The sequence below is a fragment of the Tachypleus tridentatus genome, chromosome 2 (genome assembly GCF_004210375.1).
Source record: "Tachypleus tridentatus isolate NWPU-2018 chromosome 2, ASM421037v1, whole genome shotgun sequence".
Classification (NCBI taxonomy): domain Eukaryota; kingdom Metazoa; phylum Arthropoda; class Merostomata; order Xiphosura; family Limulidae; genus Tachypleus; species Tachypleus tridentatus.
In genome coordinates this window covers 149,971,266-149,987,176 of record NC_134826.1, presented here as the reverse complement: position 1 = coordinate 149,987,176, position 15,911 = coordinate 149,971,266, and positions in this window count along the sequence as shown.

The window sequence follows — 15,911 nt, the reverse complement described above, 5'->3', positions numbered from 1 at the left end:
GACATAATCATATACATACTAAAAACACGATTTTACACAAACGTGTAAGTATTTTGCATGTGGATGTCTGAATGAGTATTGTAAAAGTAACTTCTCTTATGCATGTTCATAGTCAATGTTATTTCATTAGAAGTCAAGGAAGAGAACTGAACTAAAAAGTTGATGGCTTTAAAACCATCACAACGAGTAATAAAAACTAATAATAAAGTAGTAATAAAACTCTGTATTGTGTGTAACATTTAAAACAGTATTAAAAAACTCAGTATTGTGTGTAACACTTAAAATACTAGTGAAAAACAGAAAAGAACCAAACGATCAGAAAACTGAGTTTGTAGAAATACAAAATTATCAGTTTTGTGAATGTTAAAATGACGTAGGAAGGTCGAAACGTTATTCTTTGCTTATCAATAAAATGTTAATATCCATACCAGCCGTTCTGAAATACATTTTTATTTCAATTGGGTTTCTCGTCATAATTTATGACACAAGAACATAAAGATGCTTTTAGATTTGGATTTTAGAATTTTTCGAACTTGAATATCCTTTGTATTTAATGATATTGGAAAACAAATGAATATTGATCAACTTGGAGTACCACGACCATCCAGAAAGGAACCTGAAATAAGTCATACTTCACTTTTCATAAGAAAAGTGCAGCAACCTGCAAGGAATAATAATTCATGAAGATAAGTGAGTGTCATATTTTACCTCAGGGAACAGTACAAACCTTAATCAGGAAGGATTTTCTAATGAAAAAGCGGCATCAGGAATTTGTTCACAAATCTTTCCACAATATTTAACCATAACTTACTTCAAGCAATTGAAGACAAACTTTTGTTAATGCTATTTCACACAGATACGTACCATTTAACCCACTACATGCAAGGCCTATGGGTTTCTATACTATGAGACTGAGGAAGTGGGTGCAGATTCTCATACATTAGCTGAATTATCCAAAGTATAGAAGGAGGAGAGACGTGTGTTCGACATGAAAACATTTCGAAAAATCATTTTACATGTAAAATACACTGCAGAACTATTATTAATGTTCACGTTGTAAAATCATTTTACATGTAAAATACACTGTAGAACTATTATTAATGTTCACGTTGTAAGATAGAACAGGACCAGATGTAACGAAACATATAAGTTCTACGAAATATCATACTTACACAAAGTTATATAAATAAAATAAATTATTAGTCACAGGATTGAATAAACAGTAAAGTAAAAGGTGGTAAATTTTTAGTTGTTACTCGGAATAACCATGTTAAGTCTGGATATTTTTGTTACCATTCAACCTGGTGTACAGAAAACATACTGTCTTTTAAAAACGCAGCGATAACACAATGTAACAAAATTTTTCCTTTTTCTTGTTCCTGGGCAGAAAATGTTATTTCCCAATTGTTAAGGCCTAAAGTAAATGGAAAAGACCTATTTTTCTATTCAACCTTTGCTTTTGTGACTTGGGAGGATATAACGATGGGAGGCTATGTTTGGGGACTGATATGTCAAAGTGATTTACATTACGGTCGCAAATCTCGAAAAACTACTCACTTCTAAACATTTTTGTTCATTTTTGTATAACTCTAGTATAAATACATGTACATCTTGATTTATATGTTGTTTTATTCAATCTTATGTAAATGAAAATGTGCAAATTTGCCTGTTTTTACAACAAAAAAAAGTTAATTTCTAAATTTCATTATCCAGGTCAGAAAAGCAAAGTTTGAAGGGAATAATGGCTATTTTTGTACTTTTACAACATAAGCAATTAAGAAATAACACATAGTATGCAGGAACAAAATTTGTGTTACATGGTGAAATTATTTAAAGGAAGCCAACTTTGGACGGTAACTTAAATAAGGTAAACAGACATAATTGAACACTTAAAATAATCAGTTTATTGATTTTCCACATAATAAACATAACCATCATTCACATGAAGATGATGGAAGTCTACTTTTATCAGTGATATACTAAAGGAAAACCAAAAAGAGGATAAGTTTACGGACTCTTTGCACTTATAGTAACACTTAAAACAGCTAATGTGTAACTGTGTTAGCATTGGCAAAGACTAAGAAATATGTAAGTCAATATCATTTAAGAAACTGGTCAAACAATAACAGTGCGAAATTTGAAATGGCCCTAAAGTTTTTGTGAATGTAATATGATACAGGAGAATTGATAAGATGTGCTTAACAGTCTGACAGACAATACAATTAAATATAAAGACGAGAAGAGAAATAACATGAAAATAATTTAAATTTACCGAAATGTTTTAACCTAGATGTTTTGGTATTTACAAACAAATACTAGGGAAGTTTAGTATCACCTTTATTACTGTTTACAAACAATATATTTTAATTAGAATATCAATCTAGTAAAAGTGATGTGAACGTTTTTGTAAAAAAATTAACTTGAAATATAACTCCAACTAAATGCCTTTATATACATCTTAATTTGTAGCACTAGTGGCTTTGGTACATAGGAACAACACCAGTGAGTTGTATAAAGGAAAGGTAGAAGATCAGAAACCTGAAGAAAATGTACTAATTTTGGAAAGAAACAAGAGATTGAAGGAAGAGAGATTCTCCATTCTGAATGGCCTTCTATCGAAATGGAAGGACTGTCTTCTTTATCAGGTACAGTTATGTGAGAATATTCTTCTTTACCAACAAAATAATTCATTCATTACGAACGTTTCCACTTCATTTCCATCGAATCTTTAATTAACTAGTGTTTTGTTAACAGTAAGTTTATTTTAATGTAAAACCAGTTAAACTACCCATTACGTCCCCAAGTGTCACAGCAGAATGTCTATGGACTAACACCACTGGAAACCGGATTTCAATACCCGTGGTGGGCAGAGCACAGATAACCCTTTGTGTAGCTTTGTGCTCAATTCCAAAGAAACAAAACTACCCATTATATTGATAAAAGTAGAGAGCTATATGGTAGACAAAAACAAAATAAATTTGATTAAAAAATACTGAATCTTGTTAGAATCCATAAAATATCTAAGCATTATGTGTATCCTGTTTTTATTACTGTGTGAAAAAGCAGTGAACCATAGATGGTTTAAAATTAATGTTTATCCACACGGCATGATGAATAGTTTGCTTAACGGTAAAAGTGCATCGTTAATTTAGGTTTAATAATGAATTCTAGGTTTGTTAGTGATATAATTAAAGGACTGAACAGAGTAAATCTAAAGATAAAACTATTTCACACAGCAAATCACAACGTTGTACCAACCTTAAGGTAACAATGTTCGACTGATAGATAACTGGATCAATTTACATCAATGATCCGTCTAAGAAAGATAAATATTTATTTGAGACACCAATAATCATAGAGAGAATTAATGTATGTAATAGGCAAAGTCTCCAAGAAAGAGCAATGACATCATCAGCTGGAGCAACAATTATCTGCAGATACTTGGAACATTTAGGGAGCTTCTCCTGCCAATAAGGCACTCTGATAATACATTTATGGATCTCTCCCAAATCAACAAGGCTTTATGATAATGCTATGAGACTGAATCTGGTGACTGAGACTGTATCTGTCTAGAGATACGTGTTAGGAAGGATATAAAGGCTTTCCTTATATAAATACATTTTCTTAGCTACACAGCTGTAAAAACGACAAATATAAGATAGACAATTATTGTAGATATTCAGTTAAAAAGAATGTGAGCGCTTGAGGATTAAATAACTGTTATCTAATAGGCACCATAAGTCGCGGCTGTTTAGGGTCATAGTTCCACAAAGTGTCACCAGAGGATACGTTGGTATTATGATCGCGCAGCCAGTTTGTGTAATGTAGATAAATAAATATCAGCTTTATATCAATAATCAGTCTCAAAATTAATAATTTAATGTCATTAACATCTTTATTTAATAAGTAAAACGATTATTTTTATTAATTATGACGAGAAATAAGTTATTTAAAAATAACTTACAGGATATTGTTATTATAAGAGGATGTCGCTACCAGTTATAATGGTATCACAGTTTATAGAATTACGTTACTATTTACGATGGTACCATAGTTTGTAGGATGACGTTATTAATAACAATGGTACCATAGTTTGTAGGATGATGTTACTAATAGCAATTGTAGCATAGTTTGTAGAATGATGCCATTAATAATAATGGTACCATAGTTTGTAAGATGATGCTACGAATAACAATGCTACTGTGGTTTGTAGGATAATGTTATGAATTACAATGGTACTATAACTTGTAGGATGACGTTACTAATTACAATGGTACCATAGTTTGTAGGATGACGTTACTAATTACAATGGTACCATAGTTTGTAGGATGAGGTTACTAATTACAATGACGCTACAGTTTGTTGGCTGACGTTACTAATTGCAATGGTCCCACAGTTTGTAGGATGACATTACTAACTACAATGGTCTACAGATTGTAGGATAACGTCACTAATAACAATGGTGCTATAGTTTGTAGGATGATGCCACTAATAATAATGGTACCATAGTTTGTAGGATGATACTACGAATGACAATGGTATAGTAGTCTGTAGGATGATCGATTAATCAATAGTACCTTATGTTATTTACTTAGCATGTTCTTACAAACATCTGTCGAGAAAGGATAGATTTTTTCATCATAATTTAACATAGGCCTCTACTATTTAATTTCTTTAGCTTTATGGATGAGATATATTCTTATGGTATTCCTCTACCAACATAATAATGATTTTTAATGTGTACAACAGTAAATGAATTCTTGAGAAAGTATTTCATTTTACTCATGCTCACAGTAACTTTATAGTTTTCACTTACATATTACATGTTTTTGTAAAGACTAACAGTGCTTCTATGGGTGGATGGTGTTATTATTATAAAGTCTTACTAAGATTCTACAGATAGATGATCTTATTAGATGTATAATGTTACCAAAGCTAGTTCTGTTAGGGCAAATAGTATTTCTATAAACTGGTAGTGTAATAAAATGATGAACTCATGTTAGGTTGTCTGTAAGCGTTTCAACATATCAGAATAGATCTAATTATCTATATAAGTAAAACCATTATTTTAAAGAGAGAACCTGTTATAAGACTGTTACATATGTTAGATTTATCCCACATACTACCTTAATACAAAATGATAAAACTTGTAACACGAGTGCTCATGAAAGGTGAACCTTTCTACTTGCCTCTGAACAAGAAAGATTTACCTTTCGAAAGTGCTTGGGTTATAGAGTTTTATTATTTTGTATCAACTCTTCTTGAACCTACGTGCTTTTCTTTGACATCATGAATATACTCAAATAATATATTCATTATTTGAATAAAGTAAATATCATAGTATAATAAATAATTTACTTGACATACTTTTACAATTATCGAATCGAAGATAATTTTATCATACTTAATGTATCGTTTTTATCAGTTTTGAACAAGACTTAATACAGCGAATTGTGTTTTATGAGTAAATTTAATATGCATTTAACATGTTGATACTAGTTTTGATTGTGTATTTAATTTGCATGACACACTTTTGCATTTCCAAACGTTTTATGTGTAAAGCACTTACTGCTAAACTATTTTGTATTTATGCTTTGTATAACATTTCTTCATCCTAAATAGTATTGAATAATTCTTGTTCATCTTTATAAATTGAGTTGTTCTGTTAAGCCTTAAAGGATCTATGTAGTAAAATGTTTATCTATCACTATTTTTATCTTTCTGGAGATATTTAAAAAAATCTTCATCCAGAATTTATTTCTTGATTAATTGGAATCTTATGCATAAAACGTTTTGTTTATGTATAAATCAAAACATCTGCAAACATTGTCTATCTCATACTAGTACTGTTTAAAATGTACAACTCAAATAACATTGATAAACTTTGATTGTTGGGAAAAACAAAGGAAAGAAAACATTTTCATGTAGAAAAAAAAACAACAACAACCAGTATTTCTAAAATTTTTAAGTGTAAAACGAAAATAGCGTTGAAAGTAAAGAACTGGAATTAGACATTTTGAAACAGGCAGACATAAACCATTGAGTAAAATACGTTATTTCCGGGTTGTAATGATACTTACTAGATGAAAGTAACACCACTATATAGTGATTCTAATGTATATATGAAATATTTATTAACGAATAAAAAATTTTATTTAAATTCTATCCTTTGTAAAATCCTCTTTTTACCCACACTATAATGTTTAAACGCATTAGGTGATCAGTAACACAAACGAACATAGTTAATAACAAAAAAAAAGGAGTTGACAATCATAATATTAAAACCACCTTTAATTATAAACCAAGTGAGTATTCTTCAGGTTTTATAAATCCAACATTTTTGCTATTTACTAATACAAGAACAAAGTAAAATCAAAGACTTGACAAGCATATTGAAATCTTGTAGTTCGCTGACTTCATCAAACTTAAGAGCTAAAATCTTTTTATGCTCACTACTTAATAAACTGTTCCCAAAAAACAGCAACAGCCAAAATTACAGACAAGGCTAGTCAGAAAATATAATTTATACTCATCTTAATTTAATAATTAACCAACAACTAAAATCAAATTTCAGATAATTACATGTGAAGTTTAATTTTATTTTGGTACATTACACGCTATAAATTTCTGTTTCTAACAGCTATGTTTGAAAAATTATAAAATTCTTCATTTATAATTCTCATACAAAGTTTACGTATCATCACATTTCAACATGTAAAATCAAAATTAGCTATCACTCATACTGATACATCATTTAACAAAACTTCGAGACAGTAATGTACTATTTACAAATAAAAATATTAGTTTATAAAACACTGACATAGCCCAATGTAACAATTCTGGTGTTATATACTTGTTCTAACACTGTTTAATCATACAGAACAAATTCCTTCAGACAAGACATTGGGTGCATTTTCCAAAGTGATTCCAGCTGAAATGATTACAAAACTCTATAATATTAATTTGACTACCCCTGATCATGCTGGATGTTTGGATATTAGACTAATTCTCTATCACTTAAAACTGATGTGTTTCATCATATCCTAATATGCTATTATCAGTATATGGAAATGGAAAGTACAGGTTTATCAAGTATCTATATACTTGAGCTAGACACAAAACAATGTAACCTTTGACCTTTATCCAGACTTTCAGTGTACTTGATCCAAATCTCTTACATTTGAGACTAAATATTTATTTTAATGGAAAAAAACAAATAATAAAATTAGATGTTTTTTATAAGTGTAAAAGATAATATATCATACATTACCGTAAATTATTTCAAAATATCTCATGGTCATTTCAGTGTTTGTTTACACATAATGTTACAGAAATGAAACAAGAACTCTAACTGAAATAGCAGTATGAGCATCATGTACAAAATTTGTATGAGAGGTATTTCAGTGTTTTACAATTTATGATGTTTGTAGTGTATTAGTGTATCGTGAAGTTTCGTTAGTAAATATTTCTGTATTTGTGACACTTAACTCTGAAATTTTACACACTCATATAGTAAAGATAACATATTGGGCTATGATGAAAAGCTAGAATATGGAATTTTATTTTAAAAGTTTCAGTCACGTCTCTCGCAGCTTCTTGTAGTTTGATATTTGGTAACTATCTTTCTAAAAGTTTTATTTTTGTTCTTGTTTTTTAGCTTTTCAATATTTATAGAATTGGCTTTCTGTAAGTGTGCTTGTAATAACTGTGTTTTTCATAAATAACTTGTAATGCTGAGCTTCCAGTAGATTTAGTATTGTAACTATGTTTTAGGTACCTGTGTTTCTCATAATGTATAGGTATCTTTTGTTTGCTTCTTCAGTATTTTTCACCCTTGTTTCAAAAGCTAATTTTTATGTATTACCACTTCTAACCAGTGTTATTTCCAGTCGCCATTCACTATCATCACAGAGGTTTATCTTTCTTTGATATTATTTTTCTCTCATAATTTCCTTCTTTTGTTCTGTTTTTGTTTCACTCTTATCTCTTAAAATTTTATATAACAAGAAGAATACTGTCGATATAAGTGCTTTATCATTTTTCCCATTAAGGATCAGATACTTTCACAAATTCACATTATATTTCCTTTTACTGAGAATCCATTGCTTTATGTTCCTTTCTATTCAGAACCTAACGTATTAGTGACCTTTCTTATTCAGGACCAAATGCTTTTATTTTGGTGCATCACGCCTCTTGCTAATAAGGATTCGCTGTTTCTATCTAATATATCATGTTTCTTTTATATTCATGATTCATTAATTCCATATAAATGGATCATGTTCCTTTCAACTCAGGATGTATTGATTCCATATAGGTGTATTATATTATATTTCTTTCTATGCCACATCAATTGTTTCTCACAAGGTTTTTATTTCAGTGAAGTCAACTACTAGAGTAAGAAATGTTTCGTATATTTCATTATCCACTTCATGGAATACTTCTGTCGACGTGTCATATATGAAAACAGTAAAACAGGGAACTTGTTTGAATGGTTTCAATTCTCTTCGCACAAGTATGTGTTTCTGAATGTAAATTGAAAAACTTTTTATCGTGAATTTTCGCGTTTCAATGGCAAACGTTTTATTAATTGATAATAAAACTAAACTACATTTTTACAGTATATATCACATCTGTATTAAATTGTAAGAGAAATAATCTGCTTTTCTACAGTGTATATCGTTGTCTGTATTAAATTATGATAAAAATAAACTGCTTTCCTTCAGTAACAACAGAAATTAAAATTTAATTATAATAAGAATGATTAAGGAACATATTGACAACCTTAAAAATTAATTTATTTATTTCTGAATATATTTTAATGCACTCAATTGTTATAAAGGTTTTATTTTATGTTTATACGTCTTAAAATATGTTTTTAATTTACGTTATTTATGTTTACTTGAAAACGGTATACGAATGCTTTCATTATAAATACTTAGTGAAATTACATCCTGAACGGTTTCGTCTGCAGTGATGAAACCGCTGGAAAAAATAAAGGAGACAAAGAAATATTAGATGAATCATATTGTAGTGTTATATGTATACACAGTGTTCATGTTATTATTACAGGTTTGTTTTATTTAAACAATAAAATTGTTTGTTGTTGCATTGCACGAACTGCCTGGAAAAAAAAATTGATTCGGGGCGACTAGTTTAACTTTGTAGTTGTAGGTGTTTTTGTTATGGAAGCCTAGTTTAACCTCGTTGTTATAACACACCCACAGTCCAAATGTGCAAACCTCGTTTCATGTTGGAATAAATCATGAACTCTTGATTTCAAAGCTCAAGTACCTAAATTGAGGTCCAAGCTGAACCATTCACGAGAGTGTAATCAGTGAGATAATACTGATGTGTCTGAAAACTGTTTTACTAAATCACGGAAATTATTACTATGAGTTTTCCAAGCTTTTTATCAAAGATATAATTGAGTTTAAGTGACAAATATTTTAAAACATAAGAAATTAACTCATTTTTTTATTTGTAGGTATATAATTATTTGATTTTGTATTCTGTTTCAGTCTTGTGAAAATTTGTATTTTCTTTCAGGAATCTTGCACTGAACAAGGTGGATACGAAAAATGTGACCCTGACTTGGTAGTAGTAGCAATGGCTGCCTGTTTTCGGAATATGTAAGCGTCTCTGGATCAATAATCAACTTTAAAGGACAGATAGTAGTTACGGAAACGTTTATTTGTTAGAGAGAAATTTTAAATAGAGTGACAGAAACTTTGTTGTAAATGAATTAACAAGGAAATGACATTTTAATTACTGGTAATTCAGTTCTCATTAGACAGGAAGTAGAAGTTAAAATAACTTAAAATTACTGTTTAAATATAAAGTTGAAATTCTTTCATGTTTGTTGATATAATAATACTCAGAAAAGCTAATAAATATCATATTTAAAAGTTAAAAGTTGGCTTTAAACATATTTGTCAATGAATCTGTATCTTAAGTGTATTTGTGTAGTTCTTTGTCCGTTAATAAGAAGAGAAAGAATAATAAACTGACGTGTTGTGTGTGTTCTGAGTGATGAAGGAATGGAGCTAGAGGTAAAGTGAACAAAACTAAGCAGGTGGACTCGAAACAACCGAAACTAAATTAAACTTCCGATCGGAACAATGATCAACTTATTACTGGATCTTCAAATATGGTTATAATTCAGAATTATTGACAATTAGACAAACTTTGATGTTTTCTTCTAAAATAGGAAATGTAACTTTCTAGACAGTGTAACTCTTGAATATAATTTGATATAAATCACTTAGTTGTTATTTGTATATCTACAAATAAATATTTACATTTTTACTTGTTTAGTTAACTGAATAAGAATATTCTAAATATTCAGGCCTGACTAAACAGTTTTTACGATGTTTATTGTAACAATGTTTTATTACCGTTTTCTGTGTTTACAAACGAAACAAATTGCAGGAAACACTATATGTGCAAAAACGGCTCGTTTGGGTTGAGAAAATATTTTACATAGAAGAACGAACAACGATTCTACCTTCTTCGGTATCCCAAGTGTATTTGTGTAATTCTTTTTCCGTTAATAAGGAGAGAAAGAATAATAAACTGACGTGTTGTGTTTGTTCTGAGTGATGAAGGAATGGAACTTGTTCGCTCTTCTAATTAAAATATTTTCTCAACCCAAACGAGCCGTTTTTGCACATATATTTCTCTACAAGTGGGTTTTCTCGACATCACTGATGCATGAAACACTATTTTTCCGGTAGATGTCACTGTATGTATCTTGAAATTTAGTTATCACATTTTCATATTTTTTTTTCTCACAGGAAGACTGTGATTCATATTTGACATGCTCTGGAGGTAAGATATTTTAGTAAAGATTGTATTCTGAAATATATCAAATGTCATACAAGTAAACATTTTTGAAAGATATTAGGAAGGGATATTTGAAACTTGGATTAACGACCCAGGATTCACAAGTGTAAGATTACTTTAACTTCGTAGTGTTAGGATATTATATTACTACATCGGTGATATATTACGTTATTATCGCATTGTAACTAATTTAAGGCGAGCCTTCTGAGTAAGGCATACCAAACAGTATAATCCAAACCCTATAATCAAAACTAATTGTATGTGTTGATTAATATACTCAAAGTTACCATGCTTATTTAGAACTCGTTTGATTAGCAGTCACACGAAGATGAACTAACAGGAGGTAGTAGTGATTTGACCAACAGTTTTACATTGCTAAGTGACCATTTTAATTCGCTGGTTTAGTTACATATTTGTTACCAGTTCACATGTACTCAGTCAGCTCTGTGATAATGTGTATTTTACTATTTTCCAGATTGCATTAATAGTTTTATTTAGAACCAGATCTTTGGTAATGTCTAAGTGAAGCCGTTGGCTATGTAGTAAAGATCACATTATAAAATACTGAACGTTACCTTTGACTTTGTACACTATTACCAACACTTGTAACTTTGCATACGTCATTCCGAGTTTTACCTCCAGAAGAATCACGTATGATCTCCAGAAGGAATTCAAAATGCTACTGTACCTTTTCAAAATTATCGAACATTCAACTTCTTATGGAAAGAGTTGTAAAAACAAAACTACCTGTGAACAAGAAATAAAAGCAACTTTATTAATTTCCAGAGCAAACAAGAAGGTTCGTTTGTTTAAAGTGAAGCGCAAAGCTACACAATGGGCTATCTGTGCTCTTTCCTACCCTGAATATCGAAACCCGATTTTTAGCAGTGTGAGTCCGCAGACATGCTACTGTGCTACTGGGGTCCAAACAAGAAGGTGACAATCCAGTTCATATTCCGTGATAGAAATACAAAATATTATTTTAATTTCAAGACAGCATTTTACGAAATTCGTTAACGTACTTATATAATAATGACGTCATATTTCCCCACATTCTCACTAGGGAGCGTATTGTTAGAGAAACATTCCAAGGTAGCCAATGATACAAAGTCGAAGGATACGACATCTAAAAAAGGAGAGCTTAGATTATTGTTTTACAAGGAAATGAAGGAAAACCATTTGCGACATAAATGGGGCACCAACATCTTCCAGGATAACATCACGAGATAATACGAAACCATACATGTTTTAAAGGTTACGTGAAAGGACTTTCCAACCTAATAAAGATATATTTATATTTCCTGGTAATAGTTCATTACATATGGGACAATAATTTAAAGTTGACACAAACCAAACTTTCATAAGCTTTCAGACCTACTCCAATTTCAAAGACAGTTTTAATGAGAAGAATAGCCAATAAAACGAATTGTAACAATATTACGAGGCCGTCATGCATGCTAAGTTTCCCAAAATTATTTCAATGAATTTTTGTGTCTTTGGCATGTTTAAACATTGTCGTTAAACTCAGCTTTCTATCAATTATTTAATAAATTGTAAGTCTGAGAATGAACTTGTCCTCTTTTGCTGAAATTTATTAGAATGGAAATTATGGTATTGAAAACGATACGTGGCCATAATCATTATGTTGGGAATACTCAGTGACTGAATAATCAGTTTCTAGAGCAGCAATGGAGGTAAATCATCGTTTTTTCAAATCCAATTAACCATCAATACTGAAACATACAATGTCAATGAAATCTTGTTTACTGGTTTTTGCATCATGTATCGTTACTTTTAGTAATGGCCTGGCATGGCCAGGTGGCGTGCGACTAGTAATCTGAGAGTCGCGGGTTCACATTCCCGTCACGCCAATCATGCTCGCCCTTTCAGCCGTGGGGGCATTATAATGTTATGGTCAATCCCACAATTCGTTGGTAAAAGAGTAGCCTAAGAGTTGGCGGTGGGTGGTGATGACTAGCTGCCTTCCCTCTAGTCTTACACTGCAAAGTTAGGGATGGCTAGCGCAGATAGCCCTCGAGTAGCTTTGCGCGAAATTCAAAAAACAAAACAAACTTTTTGTACATTTCACCAGATTCGCACATGTAGTTCATATTTATCACATTTATATATGAAAGGAAGTAATAGTTTATAATGTTTTTCTCGTGTTGAAAGAAAGAATAATGGTTGTCAGAGTTGAAAATAGCGAGAGGTGTTTGTATCATGAATACATTAAATATAACAACTCCGTTATTATTTCACCTTTACTTGGGCACGTAGTTTTACTGTAAACTAGCTACTTGTTAAAACTATTTTGTAATAAAGCACTCAGTACATGTTTTGTAACCATCTATAAAGATGTTTACTACCATGGTAAAATTTTTGTAAGAATAATTAGCTTTCGACCATTTATACACAGCCAGTGATGTTTGATACAGGAAAACTCTCACTGACACAAGTGATTATTAAATATATTTTGATATCATAACTTATGAATATGTAACTTTAAATGAAGTTCCTGACCATATTAATAATATTATTTCATAATCTTTGTAGAATCTTGTTTTGACGTGTTCAGCAGACAATGTACTGTATAAAGGACATAGTAACATATTCCATAATCTCGCAAAAATAAATATATTTTCAACACAAAATAACTTAATATCATAATTGTTTTTACTTACAGAAGTAGAAAAGACTTGTTTATTTGATAAAGAACAGTTGAGAGTGTGTGAATACATTCATGGATGTTCTCAGTGTAATTCTTCATCAAACAGAGAATGTTCTCCAAGATTTGCCATTACGTTGAAATGGGCCATGCTGGAAGAAAAGTATGTTTGGAACTGTATTTTATTCTATAGCCTTATTACTGCTGTATAATTAGTTAGTATTTTCGTGTATTAAGTATACATAACAGTAATATGCTGAGAATAGTATATTGGCGTCAAATTTTGGCCATACCATTGAAGCTTCTCTGGTTTTCTTGTTTTTTCTTTCAAGTTTAGTGCAAGGCTACACAAAGGGCTATCTGGGCTTTTCTCACCTCGAGTATCGAAACGGCGTTTTAGCACTATAAGTCTGCAGACTCTACTTCAAAAAGTTTTTTTTTACTTCTTTCGTTCAATATTTATTTTCTTCTGTTTGCAAAATGCTTGGAAAGGGGTTTGTATTTTATGTTTATGGCAAAACTCCTAGAACTATATACCGTCGCCTGAATTTAAAATCTTGAATATCAAAGATAAGGGTTTGATTGTAACTTTTATAAAACACTCGCAACTTAAAATACAGGGTATATTTGTAGTATTGTTCAGAGTTGAACTCGACATGCCAGAGCTCTACCACAGGGCCAACTTGCTCCTATCTGAAAAGGGTCAGAATGACGAATTTACTTTTTGATTCATTACTTCCCTATTTCTATATTTCTAATTTTGCTGATTAAATTAGCTATTGTTTATTTTATTCCGTATGTACAGTAATGAGTACGGAAGTAAAAATATAAAATTCTGAACCATGATGTATTGTTGAGCACAAAGCTACACAACAGATTATCTGTGCTGTACAAATCAGGAGTATTGAAACCCAGGCTCAAGCAGTATGAGCCTCCAGACTCATCACTGAACTAAATCTGGGCCTAAGACTGTACTTCAGTTTAAAACATGTCAGTGATAGATGTTAGGTTAAATCTTATAGGCAGCTTCATGTATTAATTTTACAACACTATACGCAAAGTAAATTTTCAATAAATGCAGGTAACAGCAGACATTACAAATAGTATAATAGTTTTATACAATAAATAATTAAACTATATTGTCTCAAGCTTAATGTTTCTCAGATTTATAGAACTGATAAAATTTTTGAATATTGTTTCTCATGGTGTATTAAAATAGAATTATTTTATCCTTTATAGGAAAAAAAATATTGTTGGCGAAATATGACAAAGGAACAAGTGAATGTCGTGGTGAGTCGAGATTACATTCTCCAAATAACATTTTCAAATATATTGAACACAGTTAACTTTCCAGGTGGGTGTCATTTTGCACCTAAAAGTGTAATTCTAAGAGGCACTTTTTAGAATATTGTGGCAGATAGTCCGCTATAAAAACAGGACTGCAATTAATCAGATTATTCAAATATTTGTGTCTTTATGTGTGGTATTTCGCCTTACCGAAGTATAGTATATGACATTTGGCTAAATCTTAACGCTCGAATGCTGTGCATTAGGTTTAAAACGTTTAGTACATTTGAAAGGTGACATTAGGAATATCTGTACTTTAATTATATCAGTTTCAATACTCAAGAAGGCAACTTTAATTTCAATAGAACCGAAATTCTTCTTATACTTAGGCCTAGTTTACCTAACTAGAAACCCGAGGTTCAAGACATAGCACTACCAAACATGTTCCATAGATGCAGTTGTGAGTACTGTGGTGTCGTTGATTAACAAAGTACCAAGTACTTGTATGACATTTCACTGTCGTCTCTGTAATAAACACAAACTGCTAAAAACGTGGCACTTGATTTTATTATTTCTGGTAATGACATCGAATAGATGTCTGTACAGGTGTATAGCCCAGAACGCTAAGAGAGTCACACTGTGTCACCATTTAGTCTACACTTCAACACGAGGGATGGTAGATTACGTTTGAACTATAGTGGGTTATTTTGTGGTATATTAACATTTGTGTGTATCATATGTCGTTCAGCAAACTGCTATCAAGAAATTGTGTTATGTTTGATGACTATAGCAGATATAATGTCGTTGAAATGTTTTTTTTTTACATTAGTATTTACAGCGTGTACCTCTTTTCTAAGCTATCGAAGCATTCTTAGATTCATTTACTGATCAAAAGACGTTAACATTAAGCCTACTGTATTTTTTAACATAAAGACATTAATGCCAGACCTATTGTATTTTAAACATAAGACATTAATACTAGGCCTACTGCATTTTTAACATAAGACATTAATACTAGGCCTATTGTAGTTTAAACATAAGACATTAATACTAGGCCTACTGTATTTTTTTAACATAAGACATTAATACTAGGCCTAGTTGTATTTTTTAAGCATAA